Source organism: Macaca nemestrina, chromosome 7 (genome assembly GCF_043159975.1).
Source record: "Macaca nemestrina isolate mMacNem1 chromosome 7, mMacNem.hap1, whole genome shotgun sequence".
NCBI lineage: Eukaryota > Metazoa > Chordata > Mammalia > Primates > Cercopithecidae > Macaca > Macaca nemestrina.
The window spans coordinates 36,530,539-36,557,050 of NC_092131.1; the positions used below are offsets into that span (position 1 = coordinate 36,530,539).

The 26,512-nt window shown below is 38.3% G+C and overlaps 1 protein-coding gene across 11 annotated transcripts in view; it reads right to left on the bottom strand.

Moving 5' to 3' along the window:
* The window catches only part of LOC105494308 (signal induced proliferation associated 1 like 1), a 410,938-nt gene that overhangs the window by 302,343 nt on the left and 82,083 nt on the right, over nucleotides 1–26,512 (bottom strand). For 7 of the 11 annotated variants that reach the window (XM_071099945.1, XM_071099943.1, XM_071099944.1 and 4 more), the window contains one exon: nucleotides 19,683–19,749. The exons of 2 other annotated variants lie outside the window; for them this stretch is intronic. The gene's annotated coding sequence lies outside the window, so the exon portion shown is untranslated. Of the gene's footprint in view, nucleotides 1–15,453; nucleotides 15,564–19,682; nucleotides 19,750–26,512 lie in introns of all 11 variants that reach the window. 2 more of the 11 variants (XM_071099940.1, XM_071099939.1) reach the window with 1 other exon arrangement.

The window sequence follows — 26,512 nt, forward strand, 5'->3', positions numbered from 1 at the left end:
AAGAAACCAGAAACCCCTTTCCCCAGAGCTAGTCATAAAACATAAATATATTACTATAACTTTCCCTCCACCTTACTCTGTAAATACTGGCCATAAAGAAATTATCTGACTACCTTGTGTGACTGTAGGTTGTAAGGCCCCCATTCTAGAGAAGGTGGTGCCTCAGACTCCAAGGGAAGGAATTCACGCTCAGAGAGGCCAACAAGAATCTAGATAGGGAGGCCAGGCACAGTGGCTCACGCTTGTAATCCTAACACTCTGGGAGGCCGAGGCAGGAGGACTGCTTGAGTCCAGGAGTTCAAGACCAACCTGGCAATATAGCAAGGCCTTATCTCTACAAAAAATAAAAAATTAGTCAGGCGAGGTGGCACAGGCCTATAGTCCCAGCTACTCAGGAGGCTGAAGTAGGTGGATTGCTTGAGCCCAAGAGTTTTGAGGCTGCAGTGAGCTGTGATCACGCCAGTGTACTCTAGCCTGGGCTACAGAGATAAGACCCTGCCTCAAAAATTAAAAAAAAATAAAAAAAAAAAGAAAGCAAGAAGCACCACCTAGATAGACAGGCCCTGCTGAGTTTCCCCACTCAACTGATTACCATTTAATCACCTCCTTTTTGTCAAATCCTATTTCTACATGGCTGTCCATACTCTGTTGAACCTAAGCATAAAAATAAGACAATTTCCCTGTATCTTTGGGTTTTCATTTTCAAAGCTCCTGTGTACACACATTAAATAAATTTGCATGCCTTTTCTCCAATTAATCTGCCTTTTCTGAGTTGATTTTCTATCAAATCTTCCGAGGGGCCAAGAGGAGCCCTCCCTTGGCCCTTATAATTCATTCATGTTAAGGATTATGAAGTCTAACTTGGCCTTCATGTGATTTATTTATTTATTTATTTATTTATTTATTTATTTATTTGACACTGCCTTGCCTCCATTGCCCAGGCTGGAGTACAGTGGTGCAATCACAGCTCACTACAGCCTTGACCTCCCAGGCTCAAGCAATCCTCCCACCTCAGTCTCCTAAGTAGCTGGAAGTACAGGCATGCTCCACCATACCTAGCTAATTTTTGTATTTTTCTGTAGAGACTAGGTCTCACTATGTTGCCCAGGCTAGTCTCGAACTCCTGGACTCACGCGATTCTCCTGCCTCAGCCTCCCAAGTGCTAATACTACAGCTGAGAGCCACCACACCCAGCCTCATGTAATCTTTTATGTACTAGTTAGTCCAAATGTAACTACTTCTGTGAGTTATCTTTAGGAGTATATACTGCTACTTGACATTTTTACTTTATTTGCCACTTTTCATAGTGTGGAAGAAAGACGGCAGCACTAGGGGAAAGTTGCAAGAATACTCACCCATATGAAAAGACATGAATTAGCAGTGGGTGGTTTTCTTCTAATTTATTTAACATAATCCTTAGCTCTGGACTACTAGCTTGAAAGTTGATTGTATGAAAAGCAGAACAAGGGTCTGTGAACAGGAGTTAATATGCTAAAAGCATATCATGTATTTAATTATCTCACCAACTGAAACCGTCCCTTTCAAAATACACAAATAACACTGGGCTGCTAACAAATTTGTTCTAAAGAAGTTTTTTCCCCCTAAATAACAAAAAATATCATATAAGTGTGTATGTATATCTATACAGGACCTTTATATCAATAATGGGTCCTTCACATTTCCACAGTGAAGGATAAAACTGAGTTGATCAGGATTTGAAATAATACCCATCTTTAAGGATGAACTAGAAAAGCCTCCCTGAGGAAATGAATTTGAATGTGTTTCAAAGGGAGGGAAAGGTGCCTTGACAGGTGGTGAAAAGATAAATTGCAAGCAAGGAACATGCCCTGTGTAAAAGTTGCCCCTGTGGTTTCTCAAGAAACAGAGTTCCAAAGTGATCCCATGACTGAGAAAGATATTAGTTAAGAACAAACGAAAGGAGAGAAGCTATACATTATGTGACACTCAGCCTCAGTTTTCTCATCTGTTATAGGAGAAGGCTGGACTAAGTGATTTCCCTGGTCCCGCACAGCTTGTTTCCTATGAGGCACTGCACTGTCAACCTGATGCTCCCAAAAACCCTGCTGGGCTCCTGGCTGATTAGCCCCATTTGTCAGATGAATAGAGTGAGGCTCAGAATACTGATGAGATCTCCAGCTAGAGGATTTTAGAGATAAAATGGAATAGCCATAACTATTGTGGACAAAGAAGTGGCATACGAAGACTGGTAACTTTAAAAACCAAAGCTTCTGAAAATAATTTACTGATAAAATAATTATTAGTTTTTTATTTTCTTAAAAGATCAAAAGGAAGAAAAATATTCCCCATCATACCAGACAACCATGCAAAAAAAAAAAAAAGGGGGAAAGGAATAAATACCATTGCTTACTTTGAAACCAACAGTCCTTTAAGGGAAACTAGAGGAGGTGGTGTGCCTATTTCTGCCCAGCAGTAGCTCTCATTTAATTATGTATTCCCTCTGCCTGTGGTGTCCACAATGAGGTAGGTGTGATGCTGAATATACAACACATCCCTTAGCCATTAGAACACAGATTAGCAGTTAACTGAAGAAGTCTTCCAAACTTCAGAAGCACTTAAGACAACCCTCACACCTAGCTTTATCCCCAGTGCACAGATTCTAAAACAAGGTGTTACTTTTACACAAAAGCTCAGTGGTAATTATAGTAATTTACCTGCAATTATTTAATAGCAGAATTCTTTATTTCTAAATAAATTCACATCTGATAGCAAAATGCAGTGCAATAAATAAAACTAGCCTTAAACTTCAAAGCCAAATAGTATAAGCTAATGAGATCTATTTGTAAATAACACGTCAGGTCTTCAAACACAGCCCCTACCCTGTACCATTTCTCCACATATAAACATATAGGATTAAAGAAGCTATCTTCTGCTGCTGGAAGCCACTCAGATAAAACAATTCGGGAGTGTCTATTACAATATCCCATGACCTGACAACTGCATGGAGAAACATGCCCATATACAGAGACAAGGACAATGATGTTGCCTGCAGCCTTGTTTATAATCAGGAACTATCAGAAACAACCAAGAAGTTCAGCAATGGGAAAAAAGATAAAAAAAAAAAACAAACAACAAAAAAAAAAAAAAAACATCAATCCCCATGACTAGGCAGCAGTTAAAAAGGATGAACCGGGATTATATGAACCAACATGAATAGCTATCCAAAGCACATTGTTGAATGAAAAAAAAAAAAATTACAGATATTAAATACAATGGCAATTATGTGAAGTTCCTAAAATACAAAAATACAATGCTTTTATATCATAAATAAAAATAAAAGTACCAAATCAACAAACTGTTTACCACTGGAAAGGAAGCCAGAGAACCAGGACGAAGGAAGTGGGGAGTAAACAGGCACTCAAACCTTATAAACGGACTCATTTGTTACTTCCATTAAAAAAACTAATTTTGAAAAAATGTGACTTGGGATTAAGTAATATGGTGAAATAAAAACAGTATCTCAGCAACTATTACTAAATTAAAATGAAATTGAGGAGCGGGTTCTGGGATGATCACAGAGTAGCAAGTAGCAGGAATCTGTCTTCCCACCCAGACAATAGATGCACTGGCAGAGTCTATCCAAAATAATTACTTTGGAGCTGTAGAATCTATGGAAAACTTGCAACTTCTAGGGGAAGGCTCGAACAGTTCATTGAGGTTATTTTCATTTAATCTTGGCTCCTACCGTAGTTGCAGCTACCCATCATCTACCCCAAGTCCTGTGGCAAGCAGCTGTGCACACATTTCCTAGAGCAGTTTGCACACAGCTGGCAAGAGACAGGATGGGCAAAAAGGACCCTGCCCTCTAAATATCAGGGATCTGTGCTCTAATGGCTGACTGCTGCTTCTGATCACAAAAGTGCAAAGAGGCCACTGTTGAACCTGCTCTCTTGCAGTAAGCCCCTCCTTTTTGGCCAAAGGGACTTCAGGGCATTTAACAGGCCAGAACCCTTCTCCCCAACCCCCGTTCAACTTTCTCTTTACCCCTTTTAAGGGCCAGACATTAAAGACTAGGCCATTCAAAAGCAACCACATATATGGGGAAAATTAGAACGTGACCATGTATGGCCAGGGAAAGGTGCAGACTCAGAAAACATCTGAAAAGACCTTAAATTTACAGATTGATCCTCAGCACAGAGACAGCCTACAATAAAAATAAAAATAAAAACCAGTAAAAAAGAAAAAAAAAAAAAACAGCAAATCACAAGGAAGGGGGAGAATCTGATTTCCACAGTTGGCACATTATGAGATGAAAATGTCCAGTTTTTAGCCAGGCACAATTGCTCATGCCTGTAATCCCAGCATTTTGGGAGGCTGAGGTGGGGGTAATTACCTGAGGTCAGGAGTTCGAGACCACCCTGGCCATCATGGCGAAACCCCATCACAACTAAAAATACAAAAATTAGCAGGCACAGTGGCACGTGCCTATAGTCCCAACTACTTGGGAGGCTGAGGTAGGAGAATCACTTGAATCTGGGAGGTGGAGGCTGCAGTGAGTCGAGATCGCACCACCGCACTGCAGCCTCAGCAACAGAGTGAGACTCCATCTCAAAAAAAAAAAAAACATAAAAAACTAAAGCGTCCAGTTTTCAACAACAACAAAATCACAGGAAACACAAACAGGAAAATACCACCCATTCAAAAGAAAAAATAAATTAAAAACTGACCCTGAAAAATACTTGCTGGTAGATCTACTAGACAAAAACAACCATGTTAAAGATAAACAAAGAACTAAAGGAAGATGTGGAGAAAGTTAAAACAAATTCATAAGCAAAATGAAAATATTCATAAAGAAATGCAAAATCTAGAAAAAAAATTTTGAAGTTGAAATGCACACTAATAGAAATGAAAAATCCACTGAGGGAACCGAAGGCAGATTTGAGGTTGCAGAAGAAAGAATCAGTGAACCTGAAGATAGGACAATGAAAATGATCAAGCCTGAGAAACAGGAAGAAGACTATAGAAAAGTGAGCAGAGCCAGGGGACCTATGGGACACCATCAAGCTAAGCAACACATGCATTGTGAGAGTTCCAAAAGGAGATAAGAGAACTCAAAGAGACCCCCATTGATACACATTATAATATCTTTCTAAAGACAAAGATAGAATCTTGAAAGCAGCAGGAGAAAAGTAACTCATCACATACAAAGGATCCTCCTAAGATTATTAGCAGGTGTCTCATCAGAAACTTTTGGAGGCCAAAAGGCAGTAGGAAGATATATTCAAAGTGCAAAACAAACAAACAAACAAACAAACCTATCAACCAGAATGTTACTCTGGCAAAACTGTCCTTCAAAAGTGGGTGTGAAATGAAGACATTCTCAGACAAAAAAAGCTGAGAAAGCTCACTACCATTAGACCCATCTTGCAAGAAATGATAAAAGAAGTCCTGCATGGTAAAAATAAAAGGACACTAAAGAGTAACTTCCAGCCATATAAAGAAATAAAGATTTCAATAAAAGTAAATGCATGAACAATTATAAAAGCATCATTGTAAAAATAGTGACTGCATTTTTTTCTATGTGATTTAAGACAAACCTGTACGTTGTGCACATGTACCCTAGAACTTAAAGTATAATAATAAAAAAAAAATTTAGTCTAAAAGGTAGTACTATAAATTGTAACTCCACATTTTGTTTTCTACATGGTTTAAGAAACGAATGCACTAATTTCTTATTAGTACATTATTACTTTATGTTTTTGAGCCCACAGTGTATAAAGACGTAATTCTGTGACATCACCAGTGAAAAGGGTGGTGCCTGAACTATTAGAGGAACAGAGTTTATGTAGTTAAGCTGGTATAAATTCAGGCCCGGTGCAGTGGCTCACGCCTGTAATCCCAGCACTTTGGGAGGCCAGGGCAGGTGGATCATTTTGAGACCAGCCTGGCCAACATGGTGAAACCCCGTCTGTACTCAAATTACAAAAAAATTAGCTGGGCGTGGTGGTGCGTCTCCATAATCCCAGCTACTCAGGAGGCTGAGGCAGGAGAATCACTTGAACCTGGGAGGCAGAAGTTGCAGTGAGCCAAGATCGCACCACTTGCACTCCAGCCTAGGCAACAGAGTGAGACTCTGTCTGTGGGAAAAAAAAAAAAAATTCACATTAGGGTATTATGACTTTAGAATGTTAAATGTAATTCCTATGGTAACCACAAAGTAAATACCTACAGAATACATACCAAAAAACTTTTAAAGGTTTCACTAAAACAAACAAAAAAATCAAACACAAAAGTCAACAGTTAACACTAGAAATAAGGAACCAAAAAGCTACAAGGTATGTAGAAAACAAATAGCAACATGACAGAAGTGCCTCCTTATCAGTCATTACTTTAAATGTAAATGGATTAAACTCTCTAATCAAAAGACAGAGAACGGTAGAACAGATAAAAACAACCTCTGACAGACAAAGGACATGTGTTTAAAAATTTAAAAATTAAAAAACATGATCCAACTATATGCTATCTACAAGAGGCTCACTTTAGATCCAATGACACAAACAGATTGTAAGTGCAGTAATAAAGAAAATGATTATTTCATGCAAATAGTCACCAAAAGAAAGCAAGGATGGTTACGCTAATACCTAACAAAATAGATTTTAGGTCAAAAATGTTTACATTAGACAAAAAAAGGACATTATATATTAACAAAAAATACAAGATAGCAAGAAGATATAACCATCATAAAAATGTATTCACCTGACTACCAAACTATCTAAAATAAATCTGATAAACCAAAGAGAGAAATAGACCATTCTACAACAATAGTTACAGACATCAATACTCCATTCTCAATAATGGATAAACAACTGGACTGGATATAAGGAAACAGAGGACTCAAACAACACAAAAAAACAACTAAACTAACAGGTATATACAGAACACTCTACCTAACAACTGCATACACATTCTTCTTAAATGCATATGGGATATTTTCCAGGACAAGACATATAGTAAGCCACGAATTAAGTGTCAACAAATTTTCAAAGATGCCACATAAAATGTCTTCTGCAATCACAACAGGATGAAGTTAGAAATTAATAAGAGAAGTAAAACTATTTCCACAAAGCACAAAATTGTAGGATACTGAACAACATATGCTTAAACAACCAATAGATCAAAGGAGAAATCACAGAGGAAATTCAAAAATACTTAGACATGAACGAAAATGAAAACACAAATGCCAAAACTTATGGGACACAGCAAAGGCAGTGCTGAGAGGAAAATTCACAGCTATAAATGTTTACATTAAAAGACAAAAATCTCAAATCAAAAACCTAACTTTACAACTTAAAGAACTAGGAAAAGAACAAACCAAACCCAAAGCTCACAGAAAGAAAGAGTAGAGATAAACTAAACAAAACAAAAACAACAGAGAAAATTAAGGAAACAAAAGTTGGTTCTTTGGAAGTATCAACAAAATTGACAAATATTTACTGAGATGTACTCACACACACAAAAAGGAAAGATTCAAATTACTAAAATCTTTTTTTTTATTATTCTTTAAGTTATAGGGTACACGTGCACAATGTGCAGGTTTGTTACATATGTATACTTGTGCCATGTTGGTGTGCTGCACCCATCAACTCGTCATTTATATCAGGTATAACTCCCAATGCCATCCCTCCCGCCTCCCCCCTCCCCATAATAGGCCCTGGTGTGTGATGTTCCCCTTCCAGAGTCCAAGTGATCTCATTGTTCACTTCCCACCTATGAGTGAGAACATGTGGTGTTTGGTTTTCTGTTCTTGTGATAGTTTGCTGAGAATGATGGTTTCCAGCTGCATCCATGTCCCTACAAAGGACATGAACTCATCCTTTTTCATGGCTGCATAGTATTCCATGGTGTATACGTGCCACATTTTCTTAATCCAGTCTGTCACTGATGGGCATTTGGGTTGATTCCAAGTCTTTGCTATTGTGAATAGTGCCGCAATAAACATACGTGTGCATGTGTCTTTATAGCAGCATGATTTATAATCCTTTGGGTATATACCCAGTAATGGGATGGCTGAGTCAAATGGTATTTCTAGTTCTAGATCCTTGAGGAATTGCCATACTGTTTTCCATAATGGTTGAACCAGTGTACAATCCCACCAACAGTGTAAAAGTGTTCCTATTTCTCCACATCTTCTCCAGCACCTGTTGTTTCCTGACTTTTTAATGACTGCCATTCTAACTGGTGTGAGATGGTATCTCATTGTGATTTTGATTTGCATTTCTCTGATGGCCAGTGATGACGAGCATTTTTTCATGTGCCTGTTGGCTGTATGCATGTCTTCTTTTGAGAAATGTCTATTCATATCCTTTGCCCACTTTTTGATGGGGTTGTTTGGTTTTTTTCTCGTAAATTTGTTTGAGTTCTTTGTAGGTTCTGGATATTAGCCCTTTGTCAGATGAGTAGATTGCAAAAATTTTCTCCCATTCTGTAGGCTGCCTGTTCACTCTGATGGTACTTTCTTTTGCTGTGCAAAAGCTCTTTAGTTTAATTAGATCCTATTTGTCAATTATGGCTTTTGTTGCCATTGCTTTTGGTGTTTTAGACATGAAGTCCTTGCCCATGCCTATGTCCTGAATGGTATTACCTGGGTTTTCTTCTAGGGTTTTTATGGTTTTAGGTCTAACATTTAAGTCTCTAATCCATCTTGAATGAATTTTCGTATAAGGAGTAAGGAAAGGATCCAGTTTCAGCTTTCTACTTATGGCTAGCCAATTTTCCCAGCACCATTTATTAAATATAGAATCCTTTCCCCATGAAAGTGGGGACACTACTACTGATTCTACAGAAATAAAAAGGATTATAAGAGTACACTATGAAGAACTGTATGCCAAAAAATTGGATAACCTAGATAAAATGTATTCCTAGAAATACAAAATGTAGCAACTTTAAATCATGAAGAAATAGAAAACCTAAGACATATAACTAGTACAGAGATTAAATCAGTAATAAAAAAAAAAATCTTAAAAAAAAGAAGTTCTGAACCTGATGGCTTCACTGGTAAATTTTACCAAACAAATAAAGAACTAACACCAATCCCTCTCAAATTTCCACAAAATTGAAGAGGAGGGAACACTTCGTAACTCATTCTCTGATGCCAATATCACCCTGAGACCAAAACCAGATGAAGATACTACAAGAAAACTGGAGACCAGTATCCCAAATGAGTATCAATGCAAAAATCCTCAACAAAATATTGGCAAACTGAATTCAGCAGCATAGTAAAAGGATTTTACACCATGACCAAGTGGGATCTATTACTGGAATACAAGGATGGATCAACATACAAAGATCATATACCACATTAACAGAATGAAGAGAAGAAATACCCCACATGACCATCTGAATTGATGCAGAAAAAGCATCTGACAAAATTCAACACTCTTTCATGATAAAAACATTCAATAAACTAGGAATAGAAAGAAACTACCTCAATAAAATAAAAGCAATATATGAAAAATCAGTTGCAAACATTATGTCTATAATGAAAGACTAATAAGTTTTTCTTCTAACATCAGGAACAAGGCAAGAATGCATGCTTTCATCACTTCTATTTAACCTAGTGTAGGAAGTTCCACCAGAGCATTTAGACAAGAAAGAGAAATAAAAGGTATTCCAACTGGAAAAGAAGTAAAACTACTTCTGTCCACAGGTGATAAAATCTTACGTGTGGAAAACCCAAAAGATTCCACAAAAAACTGTTAGAACTAATAAATGAATTCAGCAACATAGCAGGAGACAAAGTCCACATACAAAAATCAGTTGCATTTCTATATACTTATCAATGGACAACCTGAAAAGGACATTACAAAAATGCATCAAAAGACTAAAATACCTAGGAATTAAACAAGGACGTGAAAGACTTGTACAATGAAAACTACAAAACACTGCTGAAAGAAGTTAAAAGAAATAAATAGAAACACTTTCCATGTTCAAGGACTGAAAGGCTTGATATTGTTAAGATAGTAATATTACCCAAAACAACATACAGATGTAATATAATCCCTATCAAAATTCCAATGATATTTTTGCATAAATAAGAAAAACAATTCTAAAATGTACATGAAATGTTAGGGAATCCAAATAGCCACAATGATCCTGAAAAAGAACAAAGTAGGAGGACTCATACCTTCTGACTTCAAAACTTACTACAAAGCTATGGTAATCAAAACAATATGGTACTGGCATAAAGACAGACTTAGAGACCAACGGAATAGAATACAGAGCCCAGAATAAGCTTTTGCATATATGGTGAAATGATTTTTGACAAGAGCGCCAAGACCATTCAATGCGGAAAGGACAGTCCTTTCAACAAATGGTGCTGGGAAAACTGGGTTTGCAAAAGAATACAGTTAGGTGAATATTCACAAAAATTAACTCAAATGAACTAAAAACTTAAATGTAAGACCTAAAACTATAAAGCTCTCAGAGGAAAACATAAGGTAGAAGCTTCACAGCACTGGCTTTGGCAATGTTTCCTTAGATAGGATATTAAAGGCATATATAACAAAATAAAAAAATAGACAAATTGGACTTCATGAAAATTTAAAAATTTTGTGCATCAAAAGACACTATCAACAGACTCAAAAACGCAACACACAGAATGGGAGAAAATATTTGCAAATCATATTCATATATCTGACAAGGGATTAACATCACAACTATACAAAGAACTATAACTCAACAACAAAACAAACAACTTGATTCAAAAATGGGCAAAGATCATGACTAAACATTTCTCCAAAGAAGATATTAAAATGGCCAATAAGCACATAAAAAAAAGCTCGACATCACTAAGCATTAGGGAAATACAAATCAAAATTATGAGGTGCCAACTCATACCCATTACAATGGCAAACTATCAAAAAAACAGAAAAGTGTTGGCAAGGATGTGAAGAAACTGGAATCTTTATGCACTGTTGGTAGGAATGTAAAATGGTACAGCCACTGTAAAGAAAAAATTATGGCAGTTCCTCAAAATTTTTAATAGAATTACCATATGATCCAATGATTCTACTTCTGGGTATTTACCAAAAAAATTTAAAGCGGAGTCTCAAAGAGATATTTGTACATTCATTTTCACAGCAACATTCTTCACAACAGCTAAAAGGCAGAAGCCACCCAAGTGTCCGTCGATGGACGAATGGATAAGCAAAATGTGGTATACACATACAATGGAATATTATTCCGCTTTATAAAGAAGGAAATTTTTACACATGCTACAACACAGATGAATCTTCAGACATCATGATAAGTGAAATAAGCCAGTCACCAAAAAGACAAATAATGTACGATGATTTCACTTATATGAAGTGCTCCGAGTAGTCTAAATGATAGAGACAGAAAGCAGAATGATGAACATCAGGGCCCGGGCAGTGGTAGGAACGGGGAGTTACTGTTTAGTGAGTACAGAATTTCGGTTTTACTGAAATGAAAAGAGTTATGAAGATGGATGGTGGTGACGGCTGGACAACATTATGAATGTATTTAATACCAATGAAGTGTACAGTGAAAATGCTTAAGATGGTATATGTATTGTTTCACATTTTTTAAAAAGGAAAAATCAACAACAAATAAAAGTTAAAATAACTACAAAAAGTCTAATCAAATGGAAGAAGACAAACTACCATAGGAACAATTATAACATCATAAACGAAGCTGACTCTGTCTACTCAAATGGCCACATGAAACTTCAGCTGGTATAATTATTATTGGTATGAGCTGACACACATAATCTCTTTCCCAGGCTAAAACTTTGGCAATAACTGAAAGAGGTCCTCATATGCAACTGTTAAAAATGTTAGCATCACTAAATAAAAATGTCATGCTCCATTTTAACGACTAAGAATCCTTTCCCACTGTGCTAGGATTATAGTAGACTAGTTTGTATGAGAATGTAAGCTTAACATTTTAATAAAGTTCAGTAATAATAATAAGGGTCCCCTTCTTGCGGTAAATCTCCAGAAAATCAGGGTCTGGGTGAGCATCATTTACCTCCCTCTACTTTCAGCCCTGTCAAGGAACCATCAGCCAGGCTGTCTTTTACACAACCATCTTCTACATTTCCCAGGAAAAACAAAATAGACTTTCAATCCAGGGAATTGCATCCCCAATATTATATCCAACCATAACAGCTACTGGAGTAAAAAAGAAAGGAAGAAAGGGAGGGGGGGAGTCAAGGAGGAAAAAAATAACCAATTTGTTGTTATAATACATATCATTAATGTAAGTTTTACCTATTTTATTTTATAATTTTTTTAAGAGATAAGGTCTCTTTCTGTCACCCAGGATGGAATACCATAATGTGATTATAGCTCACTTCAGCCTTCAACTCCTGGGCTCGAGCCATCCTCCCATCTTAGGCTCCCAAGAAGCTGGGACTACAAGCAAACACCACCATGCCTGCCTACTTTTTTTTTTTTTTCTCGTTTTTGTAGAGATAGGGGTCTCACTATGTTGCCCAGGATGGTCTCAAACTCCTGACCTCAAGCAATCCTCCTGCCTCAGCCTCCAAAAGCACTGGGGTTACTGGGGTGAGCCACCATGCCTGGCCAGATTTACTTTAAATATCATCAACTACATCTTTCTCATTGTAGTTACTATAATGCCATAAGATTTAACAGAAAATAAAAACTAATTGAAGAAGAGTAAATAATAGAAAAATGTCCTTATTTAATCGTTAAGTATAAAAAGCAGCTCACAAAACAATATGCGCAATATGATCTTAATTTTGCTTTTAAAACGTATCTTTGATCACATAGAAGAACAAAAATGAAAGAAAACTATTAAAATGACCCAGGACAAATGACCCCATTTCTTCTACAACAAATTACATGAAAAAAGGTAGGAAAGGGAAAATGCCACAGATTAAGAAAGACTTAAAAGAGACACGTGTGATGTGTGAAGGCTGCTTGGATCCTGATTCCCACAAACCAACTGTCAACTGACAATTTTGAAACAATGGAGAAAACATGGACTAGGGCTTACATGTCTAGCTAGCACACATAGTAAGTTTGTTAATGGTGATGACATTGCAGCTTCTCTGTTAACAAAAAATGACTGAAGTATTTATAAGTTAAATAGTATATCTGAAACTCCAACAACAACAACAACAACAAAAAACATAAAAGCAGGAGAAAAACAGAATGGCAAAATGCCTCTGTCCATGACTGTGGAAGCTAGATGATGAGTACATGGGGGCTCACTGCACTTTTCTCTCTACTTCTGTGTATGTTTGGAAAATTCCATAAATAAAACATAAAAGTGATAGCAGGGATAGTTACTTCTGGGTGGTGAAAACTGAGTGATCTGGTGGGAATTAGGTGATTTTTACTTTGATCTGTGTGCCATTAAGAACATCCAAGATTTTACACAACAAAGATGAGTTGCTTTGGTTACCTAAAAAACCAAATGTTACTCCTTTAGTAGATAAATAGATGGGTAGATAGGCAGACAGACAGATAGATGGCCTTTCAATGCCCTGTTCAAATAATGCCACCTTCATGGATTTAATCCTCCCTCTATAAATGCCTCAATGCATTTACCTATATTTCTACTAAAAGGCCTTAATGTGTTTGGTCATTCATTATGACAATTTTCAACTATGTCTAACTCTCCTCTAGAAAAACAACTTGATTACAAGGGGACATTTCTTTTTCGTATTTCTATCCTGGCTAATACTAAGCAAAGTGTTCTCTCTACATAATAGATACAAAATAATTATTTGCTTAATTAACTTTTCCACAAATAAATCCAGGGAAGAAATGATGTCAACAGAAGTAGAGTATCCTACCCTGTAACTACAAAAGCTTTAAGGTTTTTGTTTTGTTTTGTTTTTTTGAGACAGGGTCTCACTTTGTCACCCAGGCTGGAATGCAGTGGTGTGATCATGGCTCATTGCACCCTCAACTTCCCAAGCTCAAGCAATTCTCCCACCTCAGCCTTCCCAGTAGCTGGGACTACAGGGGCATGCCATGTCCAGCTAATTTTTTTTTTAGAGATGGGGTCTTACTATGTTGCCCAGGTTAGTTTTGAACTCTTTGCCTCAAGAGATCCTTCTTGAGCCTTCCAAATTACAGGATTATAGGTGCGGGCCATCACCCTTGGCCCAAAAGCCTTCATTTCAGGCGAGAACAGCCCTGAAAGTCCCTACACAAAGACATTCATCAAATGTTACCTAGTCAATTTCTCAAAACATTTACTTTTCAGTTGACTGGAAAATAACTGGTCCGTAGCAGACAAGGGTCAGTTACTGAATTAAGTGATAGACTTAAATGGCGTAAACCCGGGAGGCGGAGCTTGCAGTGAGCTGAGATCCGGCCACTGCACTCCAGCCTGGGTGACAGAGCGAGACTCTGTCTCAAAAAAAAAAAAAAACCCTGAAAAAAAACAAAGTCCATTAGCTCTTCAGCAACCTGAATTCACTATTTAACCCACTGAATGCTCATCCAGAGTGCCAATTCGACTGTTTTAATTAAGGAAACTATTACAGGCAGAACTCAAGGCTAGTCATGTGCTGAGACAGCAATGGTTCAGGAAACACCCCTGCTCTGAGAGGTTGATATCACGCAGAAGGGCTGCCCACCCATACCACTGTGTTTCCCTTATCATCTACTCACTGAAGACCTTGGCCCATGTTGTGCAGACGTGAGTAGCAATGGCCTTCAAGTCAAGGACATTCAACTCTACATTCTCTTGCTTATTAAAAATCTTTTCCAAAAAGATACAATAAAGCCCTCCCCCCAGAAGCACCAAAAGCTCCAGAACGTGGCATGCTGAACTTCCCCACATGTAAGACTTTACCCACCATATGGCCTTAATTTTCCATACATGGTTTTGGGGAAAGGCACTTAAATACTAGTGAAGACATTTACAACTTCCTTTTATATATAAAATATGCTTAGGGATTGACAAACATTAAAATAAAATCCAGGTTTTAAAATAAAATCCCCATCACTGTTTCCTAAGCCCTTCGAGAAACATTAGCGATTCATGATCAACTGGCAATTGCAAGCTTCTCCCAAGCTGCTTCTCCAGTTCTGCCCTGTGACCTGCTGTCTCAGAAGCCAGGTCTTCAAAAATGCTCATGCCACCCAACTTTTTAAGGCAAATATAGGGGCAGTAGGGGATGGGGCTGAGCTCTGCACAATTCCCACCCTGACCTCCACCTACATCCACACAGTTCATGTTCTCTCTTCTTTATTTTCTGATTCCTTCTTTTAGACTTTTGTTCAAATCCATTATCAGCAAATTTTAAATCTATTAGACAGTCAAGAAAGTGGGCAACATGGTACCATTATAAAATTACAATATACTACTATAGACAATCATAGCTATGCATATCTGGGTCCCCCAAAAAAATCAGGTATTAAGAAATAAGGCACATTCCTCCAAAGACAACTTAGTTCAAATGCCTCTTACCATTTGCTCCACTAGAATGAGTTTAAATGAGGTAACTATTTGGCATAGGCAGTTGCTCTCTTATGTTCTGGAGAACATAAACATAAGAGCTGAGTAAGAATAAGTTGTTCCTATTGAAGAGAAAAAGGGTACAATAGCATTAGTAAATATGAAAGAGTCAAATCACTGTTCTATTGGCTGATAAAAATATTTGTTAGGCCAAAGGATTTCATATCATTTTCTTCTTTAACAACAAAGAAATCGGCTTTGGATAATAAAAACGCATAACAAAATAATTCTAAAGTGACCTTAGGCCATGCCAAACTCAATTCAAACTAGTAACAGCCAAAGATGAAAGGAAGATTCTATAACCATTCCCTAGCTACTATACATTTTTAATATTTTTATACTATGTTACAGTTAGCATGTAGAAAATCAAACTGTCTAGCACTGTTGACCCTTCAACAATATGGGTTTGAACCGTGCATGTCCACTTACAAGTGGATTTTTTCAATAACAGTTACACCAAGTCTGCCTGCCTCTCCTGCCTCCCCTTCCTCCTCCTCCACCTCTGCCACTGAAGACAACAAGACCAACCTCTTCTTTCCCTCCTCCTCATCAGCTTACCCAATGCAAAGACAATGAGGATGAAGACCTTTATGATGATCCACTTCCATTAATGAATAGCAAATATATTTTCTCTTCCTTAGGATTTTCTTAATAACATTTTCTTCTCTCTAGCTTATGTTATTGTAAGAACACAATATATAATATATATATAACATACAAAATGCATGTTATTCAACTGTTTATGTTATTGGTAAGGCTTCTGGTCAACTGTAGGCTATTAGTAGTTAAGTTCTGGAGGAGTCAAAAGTTACATGCAGGCCAGGCACGGTGGCTCATGCCTTTATTCCAAGCACTTTGGGAGGCCAAGGGAGAAGGATCACTTGAGGTCAGGAGTTTCAGACCAGCCTGGGCAACACAGTGAGAACATGTATCTATTTAATTTTTAAAAACTGTATTTTAAAAATGTTTAAAGGAAAAGAAAAAAGTATGCTTATTCAATTCAGTGTTTATATTCTAGAATAATGCTGCTCAAAAAATAACTAAGAAAAGAATGATGGATTTAATAAGGTACACATAAAGCTACATATATACAAGGTTGTGTGTATGCGCGTGCGTGTGTATGTGTGTGTAGATTTTTCTTTCTTTTGGAGTATAGAAATTGTTTTAGATATCCCTTAAGTAGAGAAATAGCACTTAGAAAGGAAGTATACACTTAGAAGGCCAAGAGTCATGTCACCAACAGGTTGGGAGAACTGTTGAGTCATGGCCTCCTCCTGTGTTGCCTGAGGAGACCTGAGTAAGAATGGATGTATAACCAAAGAATCTCCCATCTGACCTATTAGAGATACTGTACCAGCATTACCAGATATCACTGCTATTAAAATAAGATATTTCAGTGCCCAGAGGCTCAAGTTATCAAACGAAGCAACTCAATTCAAAAGACAAGGTGTATTAAAATCCACAAAAAAAAAAACAAAACCATTTTTAAGAAATCCTAAGAAGTAACTGAAACCCAAAATGCTCTGTCTTGAGTCATGAGATCCATCGTTCTTCATATTGTCTGGACTTGCATCTACAGCTACGTTGTAAAATCTTTTTAGGTATGTGTTAGATTTCTGTGAAAACTTCGTTTAAATGTAAACTTCATACCATACTGTCTGTTTTTGTGTTAATAAAACTATAGATTTATTATATTTTTTTAAAAAAAGAACAAAATACAAGGTGTAGCTATACGACACAGAAGCTAAACAAGTACCTGACCTCACAGTAGTATACAGAACTTAAAGTGCCTGCTCAAAACTGTCATATTCAAGTTTATCAACCAAGAGTCATTATTAAAATATCATTAATACATCCGGGCACGGCGGCTCACACCTGTAATCCCAGCACTTTGGGAGGCCGAGGCAGGCCGATCATCTGAGGTCAGGAGTTCAAGACCAGCCTGGCCAACGTGGCAAAACCTCATCTCTACTAAAAATACAAAAATTGGCCGGGCGCGGTGGCTCACGCCTATAATACCTGCACTTTGGGAGGCTGAGGAGGGCGGATCACAAGGTCAGGAGATCGAGACCATCCTGGTTAATACGGTGAAACCCCATCTCTACTAAAAAATACAAAAAATTAGCCGGGCGTGGTGGTGGGTGCCTGTAGTCTCAGCTACTAGGGAGGCTGAGGCAGGAGAATGGCATGAATCCAGAGCTTGCAGTGAGCCGAGATAGCGCCACTGCACTCCAGTCTGGGCAACAGAGCGAGACTCCATCTCAAAAAGAAAAAAAAAAAAAAAAATTAGCTGAGTGTGGTGGCACATGCCTGTAACCCCAGCTATTTGGGAGGCTGAGGCAGGAGAATCACTTGAACCTGGAAGGTAGAGGTTACAGTGAGCTGAGATCATGCCATTGCACTCCAGTCTGGGAGACAGAACGAGATTCCATCTCAAAAACAAAAAAACAAACAAAAAAAACCATTAAGACATATGAGAATTGCACTGAAGGTGCACATTTCAATAACATATAGCTATTCTGGAGGGAAAAAGTATATCTAGAAAAACAGCTTCCAAGGTTGAGGTAAAAATCACAGGGCACTCAATAATATGCACTGATTTTTCTTCCCTCTTGAAGTACCAGAGCAGAGCTACATTCACAGAGCATTCCTGCAGGCTGCTTGCTTCACCATTAAGCAAGTCTTGACAGTTTCAAAGATGTTATGTTTTCAAAGACAGTTTTTCAGTTGTGTTTCTATTAAAAGCCAATTTTCAAATGGCTAAAAATTACAGATTATCTAAAAATCTTAGAGTCCACCTCTATTAAAGAAGAATAAGCTGGGAATGGTCAAATAAATGTAACCCAGAAAAGTGCCCTAATGTACTTTAAAAACATTTTTAGAGATAATGATTCCCAAATTTCCCGTACTGAAATTCAAGGAAGGTCACAAATAGCAGCCACTTTAAAAACAGTGCTCCAATTACTCATCCCCTAAGCTCTGCACAAAGGTTTATGGAGGGGAGATGCTCAGATAACTTGAGCATCTGTTATAGGATGCAGTCACTCCAGAAGAGCTGACTCCTTAGGAAATTTTCTTCTCACAAAGCAACAAATAAGAAAAACTCCAAGGTCTTTGTTTCAGCATCTGGCTGAAATCAAGGTTAAGGATAATGAAACCTACACAACCCCAGAATGTAACATATGACAGTATTTTTGGCCTGTAGAAAAGGTGTCTTCCTTAATCTGCATTAAGCTGTTGCTTTTCTCAATGAAAGAATATCCTTTTGCAATTGTTGAAAATGTTTAAGAAATGTCCACAAAACTATTTGAGTTGGCCTAGGATAGAACTAGAATTCTACCTAGGAGTAAGCCAGTACAGTCGCTCTAAGAGCAATAGTAACGCATATACCAGTATACGTCAGTCAAAGGGTAGATCATCTGATCATTTCTCAATTATTCAGGAAAAGCTTGGCACCCCAAATTATACACCAATGCATTGGACTTAACAAGATTATTAGACCATAGGTTGAAGTATAAGCTCTCACCAAATTTCAAGAAATATAGAGATTTTTAATGCATTCACTATGGAGGGAAAACATAAATATGTAACAGAAAACCTTCTTAAGTAGCCAGAAAATTATCCAAACTATTTCGTCTGCAAAGATGACAACACTGAATTCAGAAATCAATGACTAAAACTGCACAAGCATTTCCCATATTTTCCTTTTCCATTTCAAAAAGGGAAAAGCCAGTGGGCAGAAAATATCAGATATTTGATAAATCAAAATTCTGCTATAAATAGCAGGGGGTTTTTTGGTTTTTTTTGTTTTTTTCCCTGAGACGGAGTTCGCCCTGTCCCCCAGGCTGGAGTGCAATGGTGCAATCTCGGCTCACTGCAACCTCTACCTCCCGAGTTCTAGCGATTCTCCTGCCTCAGCCTCTCAAGTAGCTGGGATTACAGGAGTGTGCCACCACACTCAGCTAATTTTTGTATGTTTAGCAGAGGCGGGGTTTCACCATGTTGGTCAGACTGTTCTCTAACTCCTGACCTGAGGTGATCCGCCTGCCTCAGCCTCCCAAAGTGCTGGGATTATGGGCATGAGCCACTGCGCCTGGCCAAATAGCAGGTCTTCTAAGAATGACAGTTTGAGTGACATTTCCTCCCCGCAATGTGACTTTGGAACTAATCCACCAACTCACCTTATTCCATTTCAAAGTTAGTAGTAAATCTTGCTTTTGAGTCCAACTTCAGGTAATCTCTCAAAACCTAGATTAAAACAATTATGAACTTTATTAGTAGTTATTTCCAAATTTTGAAAAACACACAACTATATCTCACAGTAAGTAAAAGGGGGAAAAAAAACACACCACTACTAATCAAATCACAACTGTGAAATTTTATACTTTGTCTCTAAAACCTTCTTTAATTGGTAATCTCTTTATATGCAGCTCAATACACATTTATTGGGCTTTTTTTTTTTAAGACAGTGTTTTGCTCTTGTCGCCCAGGTTGGGGTACAGTGGCAAGATCTCAGCTCACTGAAACTTCCACCTCCCGGGTTCAAGCAGTTCTCCTGCCTCAGCCTCCTGCGTAGCTGGGATTACAGGTGCGCACCACCATACTGGCTAATTTTTGTGTTTTTAGTTGAGACAGGGTTTCACCATGTTAGCCAGGCTAATCTTGAACTCCTCACCTCAGGTGATCCACCTGCCTCAGCCTCCCAAAGTGCTGGGATTACAGGTGTGAGCCACTGTACTGTGCCCCGCCTCAACACATATTTAAATTTAAGCCAACCAACAGCCATTCCCACTTAAACAACAAATTCTTGCTTGGCTATTCATTCAGTCTGTCCACAGACTGCTACTCAAGGATCTCACCCTGGAAGCTGTATGTATAAAAGAAAACAACAACAACAAAGTGCTTTGGATGAGCTGGTCCATCACATGCCTATGGGAATCACTATTCCAAAATACTAGTTCTCTACAGGGAGCAATTTTGTGCCCCCAGGGGATATCTTGCAACATCCGGTAACATTTTTGGTCATCACAAGTGAAGCGGTGGGGGGGACGGACACACTATTGGCATCTAACATACAGAAACCAGGGAAGCCGCTAAACATCTTACAATGCACAAGACAGTCCCCTCCAACAAAGAATTATCCTGCCTAAAACGAAAATAGTGGTGAGGTTGAGAAACCCTGTTCCGAAAAAACTAAACACTCTGTGTATTTGGAAATTCCAAAATTCTCACACTGCTCATTTCAGATCACATAGTAAGCTCCCACTATAGTCGTATTTCCTATGAATGCTAAGCTTATTGGTTAAAAGAATACCCACATACATGCCCAATAGTAATCATCTACAGCACATGTACCAATTTCTAAAATGTATTCAAATAACTCAGACACGTCCATAAGAGCTTCCAATAAATAATTTTAAACACTATTTCAAACTATGTAATTGCCAAACTCTGTTCCCAACCACATAAATTGGAAGCTAAGAAGAATAAAAATCATCAGAACTTAGTTTCACTCACAGATATTCCCAATTCCTACTGAGGACAAAAGGGGAAGTTCCTCTTCCCAGCCTATCAACCTGGACATTAGGACTCCCACCTTTTATTCAGCTAAATAAAAAAGCACTTCAAACAAGACTTACCAAGGGCCTATCATGCCCTCACACTATGATCTCATGTAATATGGTAGAACGGAGCTTGGTAAGACCCCGCAACACACCTTTCCTACACTACCATAACCAAATCGTACAAACATCGGAAGAAAACTGTGGGTAAAATAAACCTCTAAAGAAGGAATGTCCAATCTTTTGGCTCCCCTGGACCACAGTGGAATAATTACTATCTTAAGCCACACATAAAACACACTACCGATAGCTGATGAGCTTTAAAAAACATTGCAATAAAATCTCATAATGTTTTAAGAAAGTTTACAAGTTTGTGTTGGGCTGCATTCAAAGCCATCCTGTGCCACATGTGGTCCGTGGGCTGCAGGTTGGACAAGCTTGCTCTAAAGGATATTCTGAGAGTCAGATATCTAAGACAACAAAACTTGCTGTTTTTACACAACTGGCCTACAGCTTACACCCACGGAATAGGCGAAGAAATCTATAACACTCAAAATATATACTTCATTTTGTTAATCTTTAATTAATGAGCTATAACTAATTATATAAATAAGACATGCCTGGCAGCTGATCTGCAGTAGTAATCCATTAGGAACATGAATAAACATGCAAATTTTAAACTCAAGCAAAAGGACAGGATTTATGAACACACTTAGAAAGATTCCATCAGAATTACTCCATTCTAATTGAACAAGATTTCCATATGTGGCAAATGGGCTTATTCTAATTAAAGTCTGACTTTGTCTTCAGAATCCTCAGTGTATACAGGAACCACCCACATCAGGCTCAACCACAGTAACTCGAAGCAGCAAGTGGACCAGGGGCCGTGGGTAGCGGGGCAGAGACCAGTGCTCACACCCCAAAGCACTAGAAGCACCAGAAGGTTTGGCAGTCCAGGTAGAACCTGTGCCAGAGGCAGGACTCCAATCAGGAGCTCCCACTCATTGCAACCTCTGGCCCAGCCAACTCCTTGGGAAGCTTTGCTGAATGTCGTGCTTATCCAAAGCTGAAACGGAGTAGAAGAGGCTAACTTATGTTCTAGATTCAAGGTGCCTGTGAAATCAGTGTAGAGACTACCACACCTCCACTACAGAGAGAAGACAACTGGGGAAGGCAGCACCAGTTAAGAGTTAGACAAACAATGACAGGTTCAAGGACAACTTTTCAATATCCATCAATGGCTAACAGAACAAAGCAATGCTACAAAGAAAGGAAAGCCCAAAAATTACTAGGAAGGTTCAGAAGTAGTAGTGCATGATACGAAATTTAACCTCTACCCCCATTTTTTTCTAGATTTAAATTAGTCCTTAAATAAAAATTCATAATAAAGTTTCAAAACATAAACATTTTTTTCCTCTCTTAGCAGTAAAATATATTCAGTTCCAAAAAAGAAAGGTTGCTCAATTTCCTGTCAAAAGCAATCAGGAGAAGGCCACCTACACTGTAAAAGCAGCAAGAAAAAAAACAAAACGCTAAAGAAAAGTCTGATGCGTGGGCGTATACAAAGTGCAATGTAACTACCACCCTGAGTTTTCAAAAGTTCTTTTCCCTGATCATTCTGAGAAATATGAAAATTAGTGTAACTGCTAAAGAGAAGTTTGACCTCCAGTCTATTTAAGGAAAACAAGCCCTATGATGGATCTAAGTCGCCTCAAAGGAAGACAGGTATGGAGGGAGGGGGAAGGAATTCTATGTATTTAACCTATGGTTTTCTGTACTGAGGGAAAAGGGGAGAGTCTGCCAAAGAGACAATTTGCATGTAATGTTCTCACAGAAAGAACATTATTCTGACAATGAATCTTCTCCTTATAGCCACCCTTAGCCCCACCCTGACTCACACAATTTTCTGGACTAGAACCATCTTCATCCAAGGCTGAGTATTCTTAATCTGAAAATATGAAATCAGAAATACTCCAAAATCTGAAACTTTTTAATGCCAACGTGACTTTCAGTGCTCAGAGGAAATGCTCATTGGAACACTTCAGATTTCAGGTTTTCAGATTAGGGATGCTGAACTGGTAAGTATACTACAAATATTCCAAAACCCGAAAAAATTAAAAATCCTAAACACTTCTGGTCTCAAGCATTTTGGATAAGGGAAATTCAACCCATATGTTTAATCCTAAATGTTTAGGGGCTAACCATTCACAAATATGTATGTGAGCTGACTAGATTATGAATTAGCTAGAGCATCACATTCACCACTCTACCAAATGCCCTCACCCTGCTTATACTTTCTGAAAATGTGAAATTCTAAGACAGGCAATCAACAGCCCAGCACTTTGAAAAGTAAACTAAAAGCCTACTGAAATATGCTTAGTACTAAGGTAGACACAGTGTGATGAAATAAGAAAGAAAGTGCTTTAATGGCTCACCAGCAGATTGAGAAGAAAAGAATAGCATACACAAAGTAAGTTAAAATTAAATACAGTATTGTCATTGAACACAATGAGGTGCCATATTTTTGTAAACTACACTTTCCATTCAAAGAAGCAGTTTGGCACAAAGGCAAAATAGATGAAGGAAATAAATAATGGGCCAAGAATGTATTAATGTGATGATTATAAATATTAAAATACAGCATACCAAAAGACAAATCAGGATGTATAATAACAGGAAGGCCACCATGGTCGGGTAGTTTCAAGACAAGGAAGCCCAACAAGCAAGTCCCTTAAACCTTATAAATGACTTTGATGAGGTAACAATTCTGTTATTAAGTCAACTGTGAGAGGTTTTGCTTTGTTTTACTTTACAACTTCAGACCAACCTACAAAAATGTCACAAGAACACTACAGATAACTTTTTTTCCTGAACTGTTCGAGACTAAGTAGCCAACGTGATGGCCTGTCACTCCCAGAGTTTATAGTGAGTAATTTCTATAAACAAGGGCATTCTCCTACAAAACTACAATAATGGCGACCATCAAAAACCAGAAATTAATACTGCTGTTATGCAGTCATCTACTTTACAGCCTAGATTTGACTTTCTCCAATTAGCCTAATCCTTTTATTAAGAGGTCCTTTCTCCAGAAGGACCCAATTCTTTACTAAAGGTGAAACCTAGTTTTCAACTTTCCCTTCCCTATAAGAGTAGTAAATCTGTCTCCCACTAACGTCAATGTTTATTTATTGGATTTATCCCTCACACCACATGTTATATAATGCCTTCCCTACCTGTGATCCTGTATCAGAAACAGCCAGTCTCTCTAACCAAAGGACCCATAACGAGGTGGCCTGGCAAAACAAAAAGTTTGACACAAAAACCACTCTACTCTAGCCACACCACAGAAAAAAATATTCAACCTCACACCCCCATCCTATCATCAACGGCCAAGTGGAGAACCAAGAGTTCTACATTCACCTGCTTCTGATGAGGCACCCTTATTTACAGACTACATGTAAGAAGATAACACTTTTACAGAGTCCAAATGGGCCAAACTAAGAATATATTACTTATAGATACACTCACTTTAAAAAGCAAGAGAATGTTGAACCTGCAGTCCCGGACAGTGTTATTTCCAGAGGGAAAGAGGAGGAGGGGATCACAGGGGAACACACAGTAGCTTCAAAAACCTGCAAGTGCTAAGCACGAGTTCCTCGACATACAAGATTTAAGCCTCGGCCAAACCATGAGGACGTCTTTAGGAGGGTCCCAATTTTACATCAGAGATTTGAGGCCTAAAAAGGTTAAGCCCATTGCCTGTGGTCACACAACTAATAAGCAAGTGAGTGCTCAGATGCAAGCCCACAGCTGCCTGACTCCAGCCTCTTCCTGCTCGCTCCCTTCCTCAACACAGAGAAAAGACAGGCAGGAGAAATGCAGCTGTGATTCTGAACCAACTGGTGGCTTCTAAGGGAGAGATTCCTACTGTACTTCTAAACCATTTCTCAGAGGGTTTTAGAGTAAGGGAAGTGCAGTTCCAAAACCGGGGGGGGGGGGGGGGGGGGACATCTTCCTGAAAGCAAGGAAAGGGGAAAGGGGGTGGAGGCACAAACCTGGGCCCTGCTTGGCACTGCAAGAGCAATATGAACAATCCTCGAGCAAGAGTCCCCATCACATTCCATAGGCTACCAAGTCGGTCCCAATTCAGTTACTAAGTAAAGGCCCTGGGAAAATCTTTTTACTAGTTGTTTTTGTTTTCTTTTATTCTGAAATTGGGGGACAGGAGAGAGAAGACCAGCAAACCATTCGTAAAACTCTAAACATAGCCTAAATATGGTAAAACTATAAACTGCTTAGCCCTCAGCATGAAACATGAAATTAGTGACAAAATTTTGAGTCTTTCTGAAGAATTCATATAAAGGAATACGAAGGCAGAACAATGCTTCTCTGTAGCAAAGACCAGACACTTGGGAAGCTTAAATACCACTCTACTATCTGAGGATGTTTTAAAACTGTTTTCTAAAAACTAAAAAGATGGAACTACATAAAAAGATAACAGAAGCAAAAAAAATGTTATTGTCTTCTCAAAACATCAGAAATAACTGCATTCTAACTGCATTTCTGGTAGAGGTATCTCCAGAACCCATCAAAGTCATTCATAACAACTCACATCACCTGGAAAAATCTCATGATCAGCACTGATGATTTTGTGACCTTAATTCATCCTTTCTAAGACTATATTTTAAAGGGAATCAAGCCTTTCCATTGTTGATTTTCCATCGTTGGTGGAATATAACTGAATCCAAGATAATTTTAAGCCTAACCTCGCCTACAAAAAACAAAACAAAAAATCCTGCTAAGCTCCATCTCCCCCTGCTGTCAACCTTCTCTTTCTAAAAAAGAAAAAGTCTAGAAACAAGGCCATACACCAAAGAAAATGCTACAGAATAAAAGAAATAAAAGGACATACAAAATGGCATAAAAATAATTCACCAGCCTGGACAACATGGCAAAACCCTGTCTCCACAAAAAACAAATTAGGCAGCCGTGGTGGCACATGTCTGTAGTCCCAGCTAATTGGGAGGCTGAGGTGGGAGGATCATTGGGGCCCAGGAGTTCCAGGCTTCAGTGAGCTATGATCACGCCACTGCACTCCCAACTGGGCAACAAAGTGAGACCCTGTAAAGAAAGAAAGAAAAGAAGAAAAGAAAAGAAAAGAAAAAAGAAAAGAGGGGAGGGTAGGGGAGGGGAGAGGAGAGGAGAGCAGAGAGAAAGAAAGAGAAAGAGAGAAAGAGAGAGAGAAAGAAAGAAAGAGAGAGAGAAAGAAAGACAGAATGAAAGAAAGAAAGAAAGAGAAAGAAGAGAAGAGAAAAGAAAAGAAAAAAAAAGAGAAGAGAAGAGACAGGAAGGAAGAGAGAAAGGAGTGAGGGAAGGAGGAAGGAAGGGAGGGAGGGAAGAAGGAAGGAAGGAAGGAAGGAAGGAAGGAAGGAAGGAAGGAAGGAAGGAAG